General features: G+C 42.1%; 1 protein-coding gene and 2 pseudogenes across 1 annotated transcript in view; 1 reads left to right on the top strand and 2 right to left on the bottom strand.

Annotated features, from left to right (window-relative positions):
- Positions 1 to 1,365: 1,365 nt before the first annotated feature.
- On the bottom strand, positions 1,366 to 8,917 carry LOC139566291 (secreted phosphoprotein 24-like; annotated as a pseudogene).
- A 392-nt stretch (positions 8,918 to 9,309) lies between these two features.
- LOC139566234 (GDP-Man:Man(3)GlcNAc(2)-PP-Dol alpha-1,2-mannosyltransferase-like) lies at positions 9,310 to 19,577 on the bottom strand (annotated as a pseudogene).
- Positions 15,557 to 21,408, top strand: part of LOC139566290 (transmembrane protein 163a) — a 64,919-nt gene continuing 59,067 nt past the window's right edge. Inside the window, exon 1 of the mRNA XM_071387370.1 lies at positions 15,557 to 15,685. The gene's annotated coding sequence lies outside the window, so the exon portion shown is untranslated. The remainder of the gene's footprint in view (positions 15,686 to 21,408) is intronic.

Genomic DNA, 21,408 nt, shown 5'->3' with positions numbered 1-21,408 from the left:
AAAGGTAATTTAAAATTGAGCTGACATCGTTTATCATGAATGCAATGGATTAAAACAAGCTTCTATTTTTATTGTGGTAAGTGTAATTAAGTTCAAGAATCAATTTGCTATCATTCATTTAAAAGTAAAATTGGATGTACCAATCCCAGATTGCTCCTTTAGAAATTGGTGATCTTAGGCTTGCTTCCAGGGCAGAGATTTTCTGAATTGATTGGTTGGAAAGGTTGAATCCTATGACGGTACTACGTTAAGTCACTAAGCTCTTCATAAGGCCATTCTACTGCCAATGTTTGTGGCTGTGTGCTCGATTTTATACACCTGTCAGCAACGGGTGTGGCTGAAATTGCCAAATCCACTCATTTGAAGGGGTGTCCACATACGTTTATGTATATGTAACATATAGTTAGTGAAATCAATGCAATTGAAAGGTTGCTGATACCAATCCAGTGATGTCAGATCAGCGGTTACTTCAAAGAAGGAAGGGTCAAGGTTCAATTTTTTTAGGCTTCGTGTCCTGTTGTGTTCTAGAAGAGCTCATTTGTATACCCGTCACTGGTATGATATGCATAGATATACATTGTGTACAAAACATTTAGGAACACTTGCTCTTTCTATGAGGACTGACCAGGTGAAAGCTATAATCCTTTATTGACGTCACTTGTTAAATCCACTTCAATGTAGATGAAGGGGAGACGGGTCGAAGAAGGATTTTAAGCCTCGAGACATGGATTGTGTGCCATTCTGAGGGTGACTGGACAAGACAAAAGATTTGTGCCTTTTGAACAGGGTATGGTGGTAGGTGCTAGGCACACCGGTTTGAGTGTCAAGAACTGCAACGCTGCTGGGTTTTTCATGCTTAAGTTTCCTTTGTATCAAGAATGGTCCACTACCCAAAGGATATCCAGCCAACTTGACACAACGGTGGGAAGCATTGGAGTCGACATGGACCGGCATCCCTGTGGAACGCTTTCCACGCCTTGTAGAGTCCATGCCTTGAAGAATTGAGGCTGTTCTGAGTGCAAAAGGGGGTGCAACTCATTTATTAGGAAGGTGTTCCTAATGTTTTGTACAAAGTCTGTTTATACACAGTCCACCCAATTGTTCATTTGACTATCAAATCAGCTCTATGGCCAATAATTGGGCTGCCTGTATAAACACAGCCAAACAGTCTTTGATAATAAGATGGAATGTAGCTCTGGGTTCAGTGTTGATGGGCTTTGAATGCCCTCTTGTGGTCTCCACATGTCTTGCATTCACAGGATCACCCTGCATGCGTCTTTCAATCATGATGGATAGTAGATCATTCATAGAAATTTTTGCTTGTATGTCCCTCTTACAAAACATGAAAATGAATGATGACTCGCATTCAGACAAGAGTAATCAATTTAATTGGGAATGATCTCTTATGTTCCAGTGCCACCATCAGAACCTCCCTGCTTTCCAACGAGTACTGTCAGGGCCTGATCAGGAGAATGTCACGTTCAGATAGAAATGTATGGTGTAGAACAGATATGGTTGTCATTCAGAATTGTACTGTATAGAGCTGACAATTCCCTATTCTATCTGCAACACTCGTAACGTTTCACATCATTGAATACACTCCAGGTGTGTCGTGCCGAGTCACTCCAGGTGGTTGCCGATTCTGTCGCCCCTTGGGATCGGTTGAGGCTCCACTTCTTGTCTGGAGAAAGAGTGGCTGGGAAAGCGAGTGGTCTCGGAGAAGCCAGGCGCAGGCAGGACGGGGCCTGCAGCAATACATTATTTTGGTTAGCACAGTGATTATTTTGTGTGTTCTATACATTGGTGTCAACCGAAGCAGATTTGCTTTAGCCTGGTCCCTAGATCTGCCATCTTGCCAAAAAGATCGCAATAACAGATCTGGGAATAGGCTAGGTTTGCTTACCCCTGTTCCCTAACGGTTGCACGTTCAACTGCTGCCTCTTCCTCGTGAAGTTCTGTTGATAGAGAATCTGGATTTAGTTATTTTTCTGTATTGCTCAGCTGAATACTTCAGCTCTGTTTATACCTGGTGCTAACATGGATCCTTTGTCCTGATTTTGCCCACATTTCAAGAAATGTCTACACAGCCCACGTTAACATATGTAGCTTAAGAAACAAGGTTCATGAATGGATGGAAAATTACTGAGGATAATAGCAGACAATATTGCCACTCCTATTTTCCACATCTTCAATTTAATCCTACTAGAAAGTGTGTGCCCTCAGGCCTGGAGGGAAGCAAGTCATTCCGCTACCTAAGAATAGTAAAGGCCCCTTTTCCTGGCTCAAATAGCCGACCAATCAGCCTGTTACCAACCCTTAGTAAAGTTTTGGAAAATATTGTGTTTGACCAGATACAATGCTATTTTACAGTAAACAAAATAACAGCACGCTATTAGGGAAGGACATTAAACAAGCACAGCACTTACACAAATGACTGATGATTGGCTGAAAAATGTATGATAAAAATATTGTGGGGGCTGTTTTGTTAGACTTCAGTGTGGCTTTTGACAATATCGATCATAGTCTACTGGAAAAACATATGTTATGGCTTTACACCCCCTGCTATATTGTGGATAAAGAGTTACCTGTCGAACAGAACAGAGAGGGGGTTCTTTAATGGATGCCTCTCCAACATAATCCAGGTAGATTCAGGAATTCCCCAGGGAAGCTGTCTAGGCCCCTTTTTTCAATCTTTACTAACCACATGCCAAAAGCCAGTGTGTATGCGGATGACTCAACACTATACACATCAGCTACTACAGCGACTGAAATGATTGCAACACTTTACAAAAAGCTGCAGTTAGTTTCAGAATGGGTGTCAAGGAATACATTTGTCCTAAATATTTCAAAACTGAAAGCATTGTATTTGGGGCAAATCATTCACTAAACCTCAACTAAATCTTGTAATAAATGTGGAAATTGAGCAAGTTCAGGTGACTAAACTGCTTGGAGTACCCTGGATTGTAAACTGTCATGGTCAAAACATATTGATACAACAGTAGCTAAGATGGGGAGAAGTCTGTCCATAATAAAGCGCTACTCTACCTTCTTAACAGCACTGTCTCCAAGGCAGGCCCTAGTTTTGTCGCACCTGGACTACTGTTCAGTCGTGTGATTAGGTGCCACAAAGAGGGACTTAGGAAAATTGCAATTGGCTAAGAACAGGGCAGCATAGCTGACCCTTGGATGAACACAGAGAGCAAACATGAATAATGTGCATGTCAATCTCTCCTGGCTCAAAGTGGAGGAGAGATTGACTTCATCACTACTTCTATTTGTGAGAGGTATTGACATGTTGAAAGCACCTGGCTGTCTGTTTTAAACGACTAGCACACAGCTCGGACACCCATGCATACCCCACAAGACATGCCACCAGAGGTCTCTTCAGAACAGACTATGGGAGGTGCACAGTACTACATGGAGCTCTATTCCACATCAGGTAACCGATGGAAGCAGTAGAATAAGATTTTAAAAACAAAGATACACCTTATGGAACAGCGGGGACTGTGAAGCAACACAAACATTGACACATGCATACGCACACATAACATACGCACTATACACACGCGTACACATGGATTTTGTGTAGTGTAGTAAGGGACTGAGGGCACACGCTTAGTGTGTTGTGAAATCTGTTGAATGTATTGTAATGTTTTATTGTATAACTGCCTTAATTTTGCCAGACCCCAGGAAGAGTAGCTGGTGCCTTGGCAGCAGCTAATGGGGATCCATAAATACAAATATGCTATTAAAATGTCTGTTATCCGTCCACTGTGTATGCATTGTGACCAGATTTCCTGGTCCCTTCCTTTATGCAAACTATTTCACAGCTATTCTTAAAAAATCATATAATTGTAAGACATGCAATTAGTCAATGGTGGCACCTGTCAATGACTTTAGAGGGTGGAATGACAAATAGTTTCTCTGTCAAGTTCTGTCTACACTTGTAAGATATCCAGACACAATGCGTGTCTGACTACCTCTGGAGGTGGGCAGGATGATCTGATCACAATGTGTCTTGATTGTCTACACCTGTCAAAATGTGGGCACAATCAGAATGTGGACAAGATCAGGGCAAATAACTCAAGTTAGAACCAGGTATAAGCGGTTGATGATCAATCCCAAACGGAACCTTAGCCTCTACCTCTAGGCAGTCAATGTCCAACTGAAAGGATTGGATAGATGGAATTGTTGTCATATTACTTGTACCTATCCAATCCTTAAAGATCTACACGAGTGTCTTTAGGCCCTAAAAGGGGCTGATTTTGGGATTGGGTATCTCTTAGGGCATTTTTACACTTGGTCCCGTTCAGCAAATCTTTGGGAACGCAGTCCGGTTCGCTTACATTTTTGTGCAGTGTGAATGCTTCAAAGGAACTCAGAACCCGCGAAACAAACCGAACTGAGACCATCTCGAGAGGTGGTTCACTTTTTTTGTGAACCGAAAGCTCTCCAGGTTCACGTATCATTATTTCCACACCAAGCACTATAAGCTTCTGCAAAACAGTTTCCCCTGCCATAGCCCCTCACATTAGTGCCACAAACAAACAAAAATATTATGTGCAGGTTTGGTGATACAATTGAGTATAACATTTTCAATTAAAGCATTAAGATTTTGTTCTTAACTGACTTGCCTAGTTAAATAAAATAAAAATGTATCTGCAGTTATTGTTCTGCCTTTTATCCTGTTACCAGTAATTTTTACATTTTGATTATAATTAGTATGTCTTATTTTGTAACTAAATGCAAACTACATTATTAGCTTCCAAAATGTATGTAGGGACACCCCTGGTTGTCCGATAACAGGTTCGGATGGTATGGCTTGTGTATTTACCCACAGTGCATTGAGTAAATGTTGGGGGGGGAATCTTGGTTATTTTCTAAGCATAGGAATTTGAATGCAAAGAGGACTCAGACCACAAAAAAGTTGAAGTGAACTGGTAAGAGAGCTGAGACCTCATTCAAATCAAAGGGCAGTGTGAATACAAAGAACTGAGTTCATTTTCATTTTTTTCACCCCAGAGTTCACTTTAAAGAAGAGTGAGATGAGTTCTTTTAAAGAGGAAATCATGTGAAAACGCCCTTATGTTCTCTTCATCTATTGGGCATCCCCCTCTCTCTGTCCCTCCCCCTCTCACCTCTTCACTGCTGGACTCGGAGCTGGAGCTGTCCTGGCCACATTTCAGGGACACAACCTGAGTGACCTCTGCAGTGATGCGAACACGTGCGGTGCAGGAGGCGGCCGGCTGGGAGAGAGGGAACGAGGGAGGAAAGAAGAATTAGTGGCAGTTAAAATGGGCATACAATAAAGCACTTTGGTCAGTATGCTAGTACAGTATGAATGCACAATGAACGCTTCTCTATCTAAACATCTATATCTTTAGCGTTTTATAACAGACACCAGTCCTGTTGGAATGTTCAGGACAGAGAGAAACTAATTTGGTGACATTCTGTTCTCCCCTGTCTGTCACAGCAAACACAGCATCCCATGCCAAAATCAACAGTGTGTGGAGTCTGTCAACAGAGAATGTCCTAAAACCGTCAGTTTCTAGATGAACCCCACAAACCCTTTAGTGGACTATCACAGCAATCTATGTCCAGGACCAAACACAAACAATTTGCTCATATTGTCATCCGGTATTGATTTAAAATACAGCTACTGCACTTTATGTAGCTATTTTTCCTGTTCATCTGGTCCTAGATTTAGAAAAGATATTACATTTGTGGGTCAAGAAAATCATTTGTTAAAGAGATGTGGTCATGTATTTACCAGTCCCAATCCTTCGTCAGCTGCGTATTGGGGAGGAATTATTTATTGTACTGCGTCAGTGTATTTCAGTCTCAAAGTAGTGTATAGAGTAGAGTGCTGATCTAGGATCAGGTCGTCCCTGTCCATAGTGTATTTTTATTAATTATGATCTAAAAAGGGAAAACTGATCCTAGATCATCACCCTTACTCTGAGATGCTTGATATATATACAGCCCCTGATCTATTTCTTGCACTGATTTCATAGGCTGCGATGGCACAGGCAGCCCAATTCTGATATTTATTTCACTAATTGGCCTTTTGACAAATCAGATCTTTTCTTTGGCCAATAATCGAGGATCGGGTCTCACCACAAAGAAGCCCACTCTGAAAGCACATCGCTGTGGGTCTTCTCCAGAGCTCTTCAGACAGTCTGTCTCCTTGATCCCAAAGTTCATCATCAGGTCATAAGTGTTCAATCCCAAAGGAACAACCTGGAAGAAAAGATACATTAAGATCTATGTGATGACGTGTATGAACAAAACAACAAAAAAAGTCATGTAACGACCCCTACCTAGGTATGCTTGCTCCTATCTTCCCCAAGTGAGCAGAGGTTAGCAAGTTTGACTTGCTACATTGTTGTCAGAAGTGGGATGGTGCCTGTGAGGCCATTCAGGGAGAAGTCTACACGTGAGGGAACTGGTAGGCTAGATAGACTTGTTAATGTATACGGAACAAAAATATAAAACGCAAAATGCAACATTTTCAAAGATTTTACTGAGTTACAGTAGGGGCAGCAGGTAGCTTAGTGGTTAGAGCGTTGGGCCAGTAACCGAAAGGTTGCTAGATCAAATCCCCGTGTTGACAAGGTAAAAATCTCTCATTCTGCCCCTGAACAAGGCAGTTAACCCACTGTTCCCAGGCTGTCATTGTAAATATGAATTTGCCTAGTTAAATAAAGGTAAAAAAATAAATAAAGGCAATTTAAATACATTAGGCCCTAATCTATAGATTTCAAATGACTGGGAATACAGATATGCATATGTTGGTCTCGAATACTTTATTTTTTTTAAGTAGGGGTGTGGATCTGAAAAGCAGCCAGTATCTGGTGTGACCACATTTTGCCTCATGCAGCATGACATCTCCTTCGCATAGAGTTGATCAGGCTGTTGATTGTGGCATATGGAACGTTGTCCCACTCCTCTTCAATGGCTGTGCGTAGTTGCTGGATATTGGCAGGAACAGGCTGTCGTACACTTCGATCCAGAGCATCCCAAACATGCTCAATGGGTTACATGTCTGCTGAGTATGCAGGCCATTGAAGAACTGGGACATTTTCAGCTTCCAGGAATTGTGTACAGATCCTTGCGACATGGGGCTGTGCATTATCATGATGAAACATGAGGTGATGACGGCAGATGAATGGCACAATAATGGGCCTACAAATCTGTCGTTCTGTCCCTGAACAGGCAGTTAACCCACTGTTCCTAGGCCGTCATTGAAAATAAGAATTTGTTCTTAACTGACTTGCCTAGTTAAATAAAGGTAAAATATTTGTTGTTTTTTGAGAAATAAGCTTTTTGTGCGTATGGAAAATTGAAAAACAGATGTTGCGTTTATATATTTTTGTTCCGTGTAGTACTTTCCTATAGTAGGGGCTATATTCCAACTGTAAAGCTTAAACATTGCAGATTCTGCGATAGAAATGTCAAGGTAATTTACGATTGAGCTGACATATGCAGCCTTTACCACTAAAGCGGGAACATTGCCTTTAAATTTCAATCACGCTGTAAAGCTGAACTTCCGCAATGTGGATTGAATAGAGCCCTAAGAGCATACCCCTTAATCTTTACCACATTTTGTTGAGTTACAGCATGAATTTAAAATGGATTTAATTGAGATTTTGTGTCACTGGCCTACACACCCCATAATGTCAGAGTGGAATAATGTTTTAATTTTTTTTGCAAATGAAAATCAAATGTTTTTTGAATGACTATCATCTCTGTACCCCACACATTATCTGTAAGGTCCCTCAGTCGAGCAGTGAATTTCAAATACAGATTCAACCACATTTTCCAATGCCTCACAAAGAAGAGCAACCGATTGGTAGATGGGTAAAAGAAAATAAGAAACGGACATTGAATATCCCTTTGAGCATGGTGAAGTTATTCATCACACTGTGGACGGTGTATCAATACACCCAGTCACTAAAGATACAGGCGTCCTTCTTAACTCAATTGCTGTATTTAATATTCAATACTTTTGCAAACATTTCTAAAAACCTGTTTTCACTTTGTCATCATGTGGTGTTGTGTAGATGGTTGACAAAATAAGAATATTTCATCCATTTTGAATTCAAGCTGTAACACAACAAAAAATTTGTTACAGCTTGAATTCAAAATGGATTAAATAGATTTTATCACATTTAATGTGGAATAAATCGAGGGGTATAGATACTTTATGAAGGCACTGTAAATGTAGCCATTCCACTATGAGGTCAGGGGTGAGAAGACACTTACCCTTTTGATAGAGCCACGGGTGACTCGGTATAGACGAAGGCCAGCATACAGATTGTTGACTTGGGTCATGGTCACGACGAGAGCCTTGTCTGCCGTGGACGCCAACTCTGACTGGTACAGGGGCAAGCCTGCAGAGGTCAAAGGTAAAAGAGGAGACTGAGCACTCATACAGTACATTTCACATCAGTGGTATTTGGGAGGTAATATTGTCCTGTGTCCCTCGTCAGCATTGTGAATTAATGTTTTTATTTTTATTATGTATTATTAATGAGTAACATAATACCTTGAACTGGGTCATGTTCATTAGGGCTCACTGTAGCAAAACGTTTTGCAACAGAAAACGAAAAATAAATATGTCATATTCCTCCCCATTTTACTCGTTTTCTTCAGTTTGGAGCCCAATAAACACGACTCTGGCTTAGCTTCCTGACTGGACGCAAATGACAAATCAAATGGACTGAGACATGTGTAGAAGCACTATCAGAACCAGCTGCAAAATGGAATTCTACACCTGAAAGGATTGTATATCACTTACCAGAGCAGCACAAAGACTGCAGCAAGGCCAGCATGAGAACACCACACCACTTCATCTTCTGTCTAGCATAAAACAAAGCACCTCGATCATCAACTCCCCCATTCCTTAAATACAGGACGATCAGACTCTATCCTGCCCTCTCCCTCCTGTCCCCTCCTCCTTGCCACAACACTGACTGACCTTAGTTCTTTGGGTTTATTTCATTGCCAACAGTATTGACCTACAGGCTGACCTACATGCCACATGTTCATTTACCTTTCAGTCATTTAGCAGACGCACTTACAATCTTACAAATCAATGCAAACAACTACATATCACAATAGTTGCAAGTAAAACCTTCAAAAAAGCCGCCATAAGCGAAGGCAGTGCTAGCAAAAACAGACAAGTTTGCTCGCAAGAAGAAAGACCGGTACAACAGTTGTTTTCTGATTGTCCTATTCATGTTTTTACATGGTGAAAATAGGGCAAAATGTCATTTTCCAGGGAATCATTCAAGCTGAAACACTGACTGTCATCCACATGTTTATTGTGCTCAAATGCTTGTTGATCATTTATCATTGCACTAAAGATAAAAAAAAAAATTACAAATGTTTTAATATAAAAAGAAAAATCTTCTTAGGATACAAAACGGTATTTCTAGTTATTTTAAGTGTTAAGTAACAATATAATTATTACAGCAGTCATCATCAGGATCGTGAAGTTAGTCTCTACAGGCTCGCCCCTATCCTCTCTCTCAATGATGTCAGAGATCAGAGTTTGGTCATCATCAGGATCGTGAAGTTAGTCTCTACAGGCTCGTCCCTATCCTCTCTCTCAATGATGTCAGAGATCAGAGTTTGGTCATCATCAGGATCGTGAAGTTAGTCTCTATAGGCTCGCCCCTATCCTCTCTCTCAATGATGTCAGAGATCAGAGTTTGGTCATCATCAGGATCGTGAAGTTAGTCTCTACAGGCTCGCCCCTATCCTCTCTCTCAATGATGTAAGAGTTCAGAGTTTGGTCATCATCAAAAAGTCAGTCAGACACTGCTGGCATTCCAGGTAGTCTTTTTTGTAGTCACACTACACAAGAGATCAGATCTCACAATGCCTAGAGAAGTGTTTCACATCCCAAGAACCACATTAATACTGTATGTAGCCTAGCGGTTAGGAGCGTTGGGCCAGTAACTGAGAGGTCGCTGGTTCAAATCCCGAGCCAACTAGGTGAAAAAATATGTCGATGTGCTGGGTCGCCGTCAATAATGGCTGATCACATGTGTGAAATAGGACAAATGCAAGCACCCGTCTTATTATAACAATCTTCTGAGGTTTGTAGTTTGACTGCAAAAAGACAATCTGGAATGCCATCAAAATCACAGTTGTGTCCAGTCCTTGCTAGACAAGCACTAATCTAGTCTACCAGCCGGCTCTCTGTATGCGTTAACAATTCAGACTGGGAACTTGAAGGTTAGACAAACACTAAAAATGTTATGCCTCAAGTACAAATAGATTGGAAAAAATTGAATGGGTCTTGAAAACATAAATACTAAACATATAATAAGACCCTCTAGAAGGAGTGTACACCTGGATTGACGTGTCAATAAATACAGCTCTTTCATTTAAGTCAACGTATTTCTTGTGCACTTTAACACAAACGGTATTCTATGTCAACTAAAGGAATGGCTAGTATGCCAAAATGTGCCAAGGCAGTACAAGCATGAGTTTTAGTCACACACACACACACACACACACACACACACACACACACACACACACACACACACACACACACACACACACACACACACACACACACACACACACACACACACACACACACAGAGGTATGTATCCATGTGCATGCATGCACGCGCACACTCACACCACACACACCCCCATGAACCTGTGACACACACACACTTCCACCCACAGACACTCCCCCACCCATACCCCTCATCGCGCCAGTGTCCACATGAGAGGCTCCATGGTGGCCAGGAAGCAGGCCTCAAACTCCTGGTCGGAGAAGCGGGTGATCGAGAGGCGGGCATTGCGTCAGATCTCCAGGCGGGCCGAGGGTGACAGGGCCAGGATCTGCTCAATGGCGTCTGCGTAGCCATCCTCATCCTCGGCCAGGAAGCCCGTCTGGCGGCCCTCGTAGGGCACCACAATGTCCAGCCTGGGGCCTCCAGACTTGTGGGCCAGGATGACGGTCCCAGCCGCCATGCACTCCACCACCCCTGAGAACAGAGGAGAGCAGAGGGTACAGGGTACGTGCTGGCTGTAAAGTTAGGTAGACACATTACTGGACGTATAATTACATTACCTAAGACTGCATTTATATTGAACACTGAAAGAGGAAGCACCAACCTCAGCGACTCCCTTCCTCCCGGCCCCGCAACTAGCCCCGTCTCTTTCTTCTGCAGCACCTTCCGGAAGGCGCGAATCTGACTCCGATGGTCCTTCTCCGGTCAAAACTGACCAATGGAAACGATGGAATGGCACTTCCGGTCCGAGTCCTCGTCCAATGGGAGCTGGAGGAAGGCGTGGGTGTCGCAGGGCGGGTAGACTAATAAGGTGCGGTTGGTCGCTCGCCACCGGGTCAGGATGTGGTTCAGGGTCCAGCTGGAGTTGACAATGACCACGTCGCTGCAGGAGCCGGCCAGACCATAGAGCAGCGCCAACAGGCAGTAGTAGACAACCTTGACCGCACTCAGGAACAGGTTGTTGGAGATGTAGTCTGCGTTGTTGAACCTAGAAACATAGGGGGCGGTTGGTTGGGGAATGGTAAAAGATAACATGATAGGATCAGGTGAGGTGAAAGGAAGCATGCACAACAAGAGGAAGTCATGCATTGATGTCAATGATAAAGTGGAAAGTGGACCTAAGTTACAACATGAACACTGATTGATGCAGGCTTGATAACAGTCATAACAACGACAGCAGTGCAACGTGTTAGTTAGTGCTTGTAAGTCTCCAGAGAGTTCCCAAATCCCATATTCCCCTTAGCCTGATTTGATCCTGATCTTAGCCTAGTCCAGATCTGTAGGTGACTTTTCAGCCAACTTCTCTGACTAACATGGTCATGTCATGGTAGTCAGAGTGTGACATTGACAATAATAGTCAGAGAGGCATTGGCTAAAGCACATTCAGATATGGACCTGGCTATATCCCCCTAGTTAGACTGTGTCTCGGGGGCCGGGGGTCTGTAGTGGGAAACAGGGTTCTGACGATTACCTACCTGGGGTTCCTCTTGCGCACCACCGACAGCATGTCTGTGCTGATGGTGGGGTAGTGCACGTAGCTAGCCACGTGACAACCCCCTAGGTATTTAAACACAGGCAGAGTGAAGGTGTGGAGTCAATGTAGACATCTGGGACAAACTCCATAAGGGCTTCCCAACCAAGGAAGATTGAGCCTACACTCTGACCAATCAGAGTGAAGTGGGGGAAGAGGCTGGCCTCGACCGATAGGCGGTGTTTGAGGAAGACAAACTGGACGGGTCGAGGTAAAAGGATGAAGAATCTGCTGATCCGTCACACCCTGGTCGCCCGTGTACACCATGAAGTTGACATCTTGGTACCTGGGACATGGAGAAGACCATATTTGTTATTGCATACAGTAGCAAACCCTTTTGCAATGGATAACGTTTTGCAACAAAAACAATAGTTTATTGGACAAGTTCAGCTAGTCCCTCCCAGTTGGTAGTACTTCCCTCCCCTGTGGGTCTGTTTGCATCCATTTGGTTCCTAGTGAATATGACCCAGGTGGGTGAATTAATGTGGAAGACTGGGAGATGTTCATTAGGGCACATAACAGAAAATGTTATGCAAGGGAAAACGAAAATGGGCGTTCCAATCCATTTTCCGAGGTGCCTTATTGCTATTATAAACTGGTTACCAACGTAATTTGAGCAGTAAAAATAAATGTTTTGTCATACCTGTGGTATACGATCTGATATACCACGGCTCTCAGCCAATCAGCATTCAGGGCTCGAACCACCCAGTTTATAATAATATCCTTTGTCAGCGGTGATTATTAGCTGGTGTGGCTTAGCTTAGTCAAGGTGCAATGATTTTCCTTTACCTATTCTGCAAAGCTCTGAGGGCACACCACAGCACTCTCTCACCTCCACCTCCTGCGTTGCAGTACAGGTGAAAGAAGGCCACTGTGGGACGCTCATCGTGCGTTCCTGTTCGCCTGCAGCCACACGCGCACACCCATGATGAGCACGACCAGGGTGGCGGTCAGGAGCATGGACAGAAACACACATGGCAGAAGCAATGTCCACAACAACCTGGGAGAGAGAACTAAAAGAAATAAGGTGACAGACCTGCTCTTTAAAAAATATATATATATTTAACTAGGCAAGTCAGTTAAGAACAAATTCTTATTTACAATGACAGCCTGGGAACACTGCCTTGTTCAAGGGCAGAATGACAGATTTTTTACCTTGTCAGCTCGGGGATTCAATCTAGCAACCTTTCGGTTACTGGCCCAACGCTCTCACCACTAGGCTACCTGCAGCCTCTCTACATAAAAGTTAGGGCCCATTCAGTAAGACAACGTTGTGTAACGTTCAATTAGAAATATATAATGTAGCTAGTACAAACATGCATCTCTGACTTGTAGAATATGGAATCACATCAGCTCTATATATGCCATTTATATCTGCAACCATCTGCGTTTGTTTACCTCAGAGCCATATATGAGCTATTGCAGCTCTATTCATGACATTTCTACCTGCAACGTTACTACTGAACAAGGCCCAGGAACCCTGTCAAACGGATTATCTATACTACAAGCTAGCTTTCGATAAACCTTCTCTGTACGTAGGGGTTTTCAGCGGTTATATTCGCCCACCATTGGCTCCATGTGAACTACAATACCAACGCTGTGTTTTAACGTTAAAAACGTAAATAATCATGTCTTTCGAAACATATGCGGACCCAATTGACGATAGGTATATTTCTCCCCGACGATCGTAATGAACGTATCTTTCATATCAGAAAAATTATTTTCAAAAAACGAAATGGTTAAATTATTACACATCTTGATAGTGTTAGGGTTCCCACACAGCCATATCTCCATGTTACGTTGCTTGTTTACAGAAGACAGGCTGAAGAAATAGGCGGTCATCTGGTTGTCACTGTTACCACAAACAAAGTCAAAATTGGCTATTGTAAAAATGTATGAAAAGAAAAATTTGCTTTTTGTTCTTAATTTAGGGTTAGGCATAAGGTTAGTGGGGTTAGGTTTATAAGATAAATTGTAGAAATAGGCAGGGTTTATGACTTAACTAGTGATGAACTGTGTTAATTAGGTAGCTATCTTTAGCATGCTCCGAACACCGGTAATGGGGGGAGTAAGTGTAGTTATTCATCAACTGGGGGCACACACAGCTTATGGATGTGTAAAACTGTTACAGTAACTGTATTTTTGATGCATCTTTCTAGCTGACATGAAATATAAGGGGTGGCATATCAGCCTGTTTCAAATGATTGACGTTTATAAACGTTAAAAGACAGCGTCGGAATTGTAGTTCACACAGCCAACAACCGTGCGTGGACGAAGCTAAGCGCTGAAAACCCTGCGCCACAGATAATAAGCCTTTGAGAGCTTCCTACATTCCATGAGTAACAAGACATGACTTAAGAAAAATGACATGAGTCGACATTGATAAACATAGGCTGTGAATTACTTGTGATAAAAATAATAGCTGGCTTAACGTTAGTTAGCTGTAACGTAGGTCTTGTGCTGCTGTTGACAGCTAAGTTAGCTATAGTGCCTAGGTAACGTTAGCTGACTAAAGCAATCAGTCGCACGTTTTGTCTAGTTAGTTGGGCTAATATCTAACATCTTTTGACAAAGATGTACATAAAACACAAACTTTGAGCAAGTTGATCATGGACAGACATCTTAACACAACCTCTAAACCGGAAGTGTTTGTGCTGCAAATTCACTATTGTTTTTTATTTTAGGTTAGCGCGTACGTTCTTATTATACCTCAGCGAGCGCATAACGCCACCTGGTGTAGTCAGTGATGTTTATAAAATTATCTTCGCATTCCTCAATTGTACCAAATATTTTGGAAGCTATGGAAAGTCATTTATTAATGTCTACATTTTGAAACGTTTATTCTATTACAGACACCTTAATGCATACTTTTAAATTATATTATGTGTGCTAAACATAAAATGTTTTTTTTAGAGTACTAATGTTACTGTCCCCACTAAAAAAACTACGTAAAAACATGTAATATGTCCATGAAACATTTAATTGAAATACTGTAGAATTCCATTCATTCCTATGGAGGACTACATCTTACTAGGGAGTGCCAATATGGCCGACCAGTGGCTTCAAAGCCTCTCAATGGCCAATAAATAGCAAATACAATCTAGGGTTTATATACATCATTGGGTGTAGCAAGTGAATTTGTCTGTGAGCCGGCCGATTTTGCATAATATACATACAATATTCTGTAGACCTACTAAAGCAAATAGTAGGCCTAACTTAAGCAAATTATTTTCTGTCTAAAGGCAGTTCCAGGATAAAGTTTAAACCCAAATAAATGACAATAAATAATTTTGTTAATCAAGATGTGGAAATGTTTTAAAAGAAAGACCTATATTATTGAATCTTTTTTTTGGGGGGGGGGGGGGGGGGCATCATGGTGTATTAAACAGCTCACTGTTATTGCAAAGCAGCCCCAAGCCCTCCTCAAAAAAGTAAAGTTTAACTTAGACTTTACTCGGGCTAAATCAACACATATTTCTCTCTCTCTCTCTACCATGTTAACCAAACATCTTGCACAAGTTTTGGACACATTAAACATGAAGGCTCTTCTAATATGAGTTGTTTTGCTGAACTTTTACAAACTCCTTAAGACAAGTGACTGCACTTCAACACAGTAAGTTTCCCACAATAAACATTATCATAATTGTTTAGGAGACTTTGCTTAACCTAAATGAAAAATAGATGCGTTTGATTGATAGATCCAGAAGGACCACCACATGATCACATGATAATGTTTACTCTTTCCACCGTATATCCTCCTACAAGTTTTCTGTATTTAAAAAAAAAAGTCGAATTGAAGTGATCATTGACATGAAGTTGACGTCGTTGACATGATTTAAGGAATTAACACGAAATCATGAGATGACAGGATACATTTAAACCCATGTATTTGCTATAATACGGAACTGTAATGAATAACAAACTAATCTGGGAAGGATAACACTTCAATTTGCTCAATTTGCCCCAAGGCAAACATTTTGACTATATTAGCCCACACAGCTACAAGGATGCACTTTCATGCTAGGTTTAAGATCTCATATTTAAGCTTATAGACCCCAACTGGTGTATAGGACAATATTAAAACGATCTACATTGGTTTAGATACAAGCATCATGAAACCTCTAACCCAGGCCTGGGCAAAGGCCGGCCCGGGGCAGTAGACGGTCCGCGGAATCATGCTCAGATCACTGATCAATTTGCGATAGTAGTTTTGAAAAACGTATTTGTTATTCAAATTAAAAGCCCAATGAATACTCGCCTTTGTGTAATGATTTAACTCCCACCGCTTGTGGGACATTTATTCTGAAGGCACGTATAAATAACAACTGCACGAGGACAGACAGTGACTGACAGGCTGACAGACGTCACAATTGCAAATAGTAGCTAGGTAGAAATTGCGCAAAAATGTTACTGAACCTTAAAGAGACAAAGATCAGGTCGCCCATGCCCTTAATGCTATAACTGCATTCTCTATTGCATCAAGATTAAAACGGAATGTTTCTAAATGTGAAATCTTATGTTTATTTGACTCTGATGATAAAGAAATATAAAATATTCCTGTAAAGGACTGTGTTAAATATTTAGGAATAGATCTGTCAAAAAACTACTTAGTCAGATAACATATACATTTCTCTCCTAAAATTAAGAAAATAAAAAATATATTTAATAATTGGTACAAAGGGATCTTTCTATACTTGGGAGAGTACTTCTGTCCAAGGCAGAGGGACTGTCTCGCTTTGTGTACCCCTCATTATTGTTATGTGTAAATCCAGCTACTTGTAAAGAGATCAATAAGACCTTTCTTGACTTCATCTGGAAAAATAAGTCTCTCAAACTAAAAGAGTCAGTCCTCTCTAATAAAAGAGCTGAAGGAGGTCTGGAAGTGTTGGATTTTGTCGACATAAATAACACTTTCAAGATCAACTGGTTGAAAATATGTTTGATCAATACTGATTCAATATGGTATTTTATTCCAAATAATGTGTTTAATAAGTTTGGAGGTCTTCAATTGTTACTGAAATGTAATTATATTCCTGAAAGATCACGTGCTAAATTGGCTAGGTTTCACCAACAAGCTTTAATGGCATGGAAAATATGTTTCCTGCACAACTTTTCCCCACATAAAGCTCTTTTGTGGAATAATTCAGACATAACTGTAAGGAATAAGTCATTGTTCTACCCCAGCTCGCATGAGAGGAATATTGACTTTGTTCTTGATGTTTTTGACAACAAAGGTAATATTCTTACATATGAACTATTTATAACATTGAATGAGCTTCCAATACCTTTCAGAGAGTTTATTTCTGTGATCAAAGCCATTCCCAGTGGTCTAACTACACTAATGAAAACTCATCTTAGCTTTGGTAAGGATCACAAAGCCTATCCAGAACTCAGTTTGGAAGGTGTGAGGTACTTGAAAAATCTTGTTGTAATAAATATATAAGACAAATTCTCCATCCACAGAACCAACTTACGCCTAGAGGAACATTTTCCTCGAACATGCTTGGTTAATGCCTTACAAATATTGTATACCAAACAAATTTAAGGAAGTGCACTTTAACATTCTACATAAGATATATCCATGTAATTCTATGTTGTCCAAATTTGTGGCTATTGATGATGTCTACATTTTCTGTGAAAAAGAAGGTGAGAATCTGACTCACTTGTTCTTTGAATGTAAATTTGTGTCAGAATTTTGGGAAAACCTTGCAGAAGACTTATTTACCATTATGAACACTACCCATGTTTTTGACATGAAGGATATAATATGTTACTATTGCAATGATAACAAGACCATTGAAATGATTGTGATTTCTTAAAATTCTTGTTGCCAAATACTTTATACACAAACAAAAATTCCAGCATTCTATACCATAATTACACTTATTTTTGATTGAATATATTTATCTTGTTTAGAAATGATCCCTTGTGAATAACAAGATTAACATCTTCCTGAATCATTATGAGATTTTTTCAGAGTGATTATTTTATTATTTTATTGATATTTTTTGTATGTTTTAATATTTTCTTGTTAATACCTGTGTTTTGTTAGACATGTTTGATGTAGCAGTGTAAGTTGTTGATTTTTGTATTATGAATAAACATTTAAAAAATAAAACAATTAAAAAAGTAATTGCGCAAAAAAAAAAAAATCAGAGAAAAGGGAAGAAGACAATGAATGTAGAGTGTTCTAGCAAGAGTGGAAATCGAACAATTTCTTTATTGAGGTATCAGAAAAAGCTGTGTGCTTGGTGTGCAAAGAGAGCATCGCTGTCTTGACAGACTACAACTTGTCCTGACACTTCCAGACGAAGCATGCAGAGAAATATAGGAATATGCCTTCTGAGCAGAGGGCAAGTGCATCGAAGGAGTTGCTTTCTCAGTTGCAAAAGCAGCAAGGACTTTTCACAAAACTGCATTCAGCAAACCACGGAATTGCGGAAGCTAGCTATGTACTGTCCCACGAAATTGCTAAACATAGCAAGCCATTCGCTGAGGATGAATTCATTAAATAATGTTTAAATGACTCTGCAGCAATACTTTGCCCCGCCAAGAAAGAGCTGTTTGAAAATATTTCCCTGTCAAGATGAACAGTGACACGGCATGTTGAGGACATTGCAGAGAATATGGAACAACAGTTGAAAGACAAGGTAAAGGATTTCTTGGCCCTGGATGAGAGCAGTGATGCACGTGACACAGCACAGTTGTTGGTATTCTAACGAGGTATAACCCCAGACGTTGAAATTACAGAGGAGCTTGCTTCAGTGCAGTCAATGAAGAGCACAACCACAGGGAAAGATTTATTGGAGGAGGTTAATAAGTATGTGGCAAACCTGGGACTGACTTTTTAAAAGTTATCCAGTGTGACCACTGATGGGTGCCCAAACCTGGCTGGAAAAAACATTGTCCTTGTGAAAAGGATACAAGATCAAGTAGCTGAGCTGAACCCAGATGTGAGGGTGTTGGTGAATGGAAAAAATGCAGAGTCAGGCGCAGGACACAGATATGAGTAATAGTCAAAAATTTACTCAAAATATAAGTAAAGTTCCAACAAGGAAAAACACAATAATCCAGAGCACTAACAACACAAACCCACATGACAATCAATAACGCACAAAACAGAGAGGGAAGTCAGAGGGTTAAATAAGGAACATATTTAATGGAATGGAAACCAGGTGTGTATGATAAAGACAAAACGAAAATGAAACATGGATCGGTGGTGACTAGAAAGCCGGAACAAGGAGAGGGACCAACTTCGGCCGAAGTCATGACAGTACCGGGGCCTCACTGCAGTGGCGGTCGTCACTCGCCTTCTGCCGCCTGATGGCCCGTTGTAGACGCACATGAGCAGCGTCCCATGTCGCCTCCGAGTGCCGAAACCATTCATCCAACGCAGGAGCCTCGATCTGGCTCTGATGCCAAGGTGCCAGGACCGGCTGATAACCTACTACACACTGGAAAGGGGATAGGTTAGTGGAAGAGTGGCGAAGGGAGTTTTGGGCCATCTCCGCCCAGGGGATGAAAACCGACCACTCCCCCGGCCGGTCCTGGCAATAGGACCGCAGAAACCTACCCACATCCTGGTTGACTCTCTCCACCTGCCCGTTACTCTCGGGGTGTGGCCTGCTGGAGGTCATTTTGCAGGGCTCTGGTAGTGCTCCTCCTTGCACAAAGGCGGAGGTAGCGGTCCTGCTGCTGGGTTGTTGCCCTCCTACGGCCTCCTCCACGTCTCCTGATGTACTGGCCTGTCTCCTGGTAGCGCCTCCATGCTCTGGACACTACGCTGACAGACACAGCAAACCTTCTTGCCACAGCTCGCATTGATGTGCCATCCTGGATGAGCTGCACTACCTGAGCCACTTGTGTGGGTTGTAGACTCCGTCTCATGCTACCACTAGAGTGAAAGCACCGCCAGCATTCAAAAGTGACCAAAACATCAGCCAGGAAGCATAGGAACTGAGAAGTGGTCTGTGGTCACCACCTGCAATTCACTCCTTTATTGGGGGTGTCTTGCTAATTGCCTATAATTTCCACCTTTTGTCTATTCCATTTGCACAACAGCATGTGAAATTTATTGTCAATCAGTGTTGCTTCCTAAGTGGACAGTTTGATTTCACAGAAGTGTGATTGACTTGGAGTTACATTGTGTTGTTTAAGTGTTCCCTTTATTTTTTTGAGCAGTGTATATCCTCAGGCACCCCGTCGTGCCGGAATACGTGTGTGAACAGGGACTCCGCAGTCTGTAGAGCCGTAGGGAGACCGGGCAAAGGAAGGAGACGGCAGGACTTAGAAAACTGATCCACAACGACCAGGATCGTGGTATTACCCCATGACGGGGGAAGATCCGTCACAAAATCCACCGATAGGTGTGACCACGGTTGTTGTGGAACGGGAAGAGGCTGTAATTCCCCTCTGGGCAGGTGTCTAGGTGCCTTGCACTGTGCGCACACCGAACAGGAGGAAACATAAACCCTCACGTCCTTAGCTAAAGTGGGCCACCAGTACTTCCCAGCAAGACAGCGCACTGTCCGACCGATGCCAGGATGACCAGAGGAGGGTGACGTGTGGGCCCAACAGATCAAACGATCGCGGACATCAAACGGAACGTACAGACGCCGAACTGGACACTGTGGGGGAGTGGGCTCTGCACGTGACGCCCGCTCGATGTCCGCGTCCACCTCCCATACCACCGGTGCCACCAGGCAAGAAGCTGGAATTATGGGAGTGGGATCCGCAGACCGCCCATCCGTGTCATACATCCGGGACAGTGCGTCTGCCTTAACGTTCTGGGAACCTGGTCTGTAGGATAGAGTGAACACAAAGCGGGTGAAAAACATGGCCCACCTCGCCTGGCGAGGGTTCAGTCTCCTAGCTGCCCGAATGTACTCCAGATTGCAGTGGTCAGTCCAAATGACGAAAGGGTGTTTAGCCCCCTCAAGCCAATGTCTCCACGCCTTCAGAGCCCTGACAACAGCCAACAGCTCCCGGTCCCCCACATCATAGTTTCGCTCCGCCGGGCTGAGCCTCTTGGAAAAGGAAACTGTAGTCGTGTTGACAGTTCTCTGTGTGTAGGCTTCTAATGGTGTAACAAAGATGAATATTCCTACAGAAAACAATAATGACATTAGATATTTAAATGTTGATGTTTTGGCCTTTCTGAGAACGCCATTTTTTTCCACTGGCTTCCCTTTAGTTTGAAGCATGGCTAGAAAACTACTGCTCTGAATACTCTTCACACAGATGTCATTGTCATATACAGGCCGCATAGATAGAAAAGGGACCCCTTTAGGGCCATTGTTGGCCGGTCACGTGCAAGCCGAACTGTCAAAACCTCAG

The sequence above is a fragment of the Salvelinus alpinus genome, chromosome 38 (genome assembly GCF_045679555.1).
Source record: "Salvelinus alpinus chromosome 38, SLU_Salpinus.1, whole genome shotgun sequence".
Taxonomy (NCBI): Eukaryota; Metazoa; Chordata; class Actinopteri; order Salmoniformes; family Salmonidae; genus Salvelinus; species Salvelinus alpinus.
The sequence above is the reverse complement of the archived record's forward strand: the minus strand, read 5'-3'. Positions and strand labels throughout refer to the sequence as shown.